The sequence below is a fragment of the Plasmopara halstedii genome (assembly GCF_900000015.1).
Source record: "Plasmopara halstedii genome assembly, contig: Scaffold_2956, whole genome shotgun sequence".
In the NCBI taxonomy this organism is placed as follows: Eukaryota; Oomycota; class Peronosporomycetes; order Peronosporales; family Peronosporaceae; genus Plasmopara; species Plasmopara halstedii.
This window is the reverse complement of record NW_020189861.1, coordinates 43,094-43,705: the sequence shown is the minus strand read 5'-3', so window position 1 is coordinate 43,705 and position 612 is coordinate 43,094.

Genomic DNA, 612 nt, shown 5'->3' with positions numbered 1-612 from the left:
GATACACCACGAATTGTGGTTCCTCATTATGAGAATTTGAAATACCGCATCCTCTATGATGCGCACGACACGCCACTCAGTGGTCATCTCGGTAGTGCGAAAACGTAATACTCTGTGAGTCACCACTATTGGCGACCCAAGTTGTACAAAAGGACGAGCACCTATGTGCGCACGTGTGAGATGTGTCAACGGGTAAAACTCTTTACATTTGCGGCTACGCCGCTGGCCAGCTTACCGATACCCACTGGGTGCTGGCAGTTCATGAGTTTGGACCTTGTGGTTAGCCTGCCAAATGATTCGGCGGGCAACACGGGTGTCGTGGTACTTGTCGACCGGTTGAGCAAGATGGCTCATTTGGCGGCGGTGCCAGACACCACTGACGTAGTCGGTACAGCAAAGCTGTTTGTAGACCTTGTTCTTCGACAATACACACTCCCAGAGTCGATTGTCTCTGATAGAGACCCCCGTTTCACGGAAATATTTTGGTCGACTATCTTTAAAGTGCTCGGCACCAAGTTAGATATGTCGACAGCGGATCATCCGCAGACGGATGGTCAAACCGAAAGGTTGAATCGCGTCATCGAAGACGTTCTTTGCAGCGTCTGCACTGAC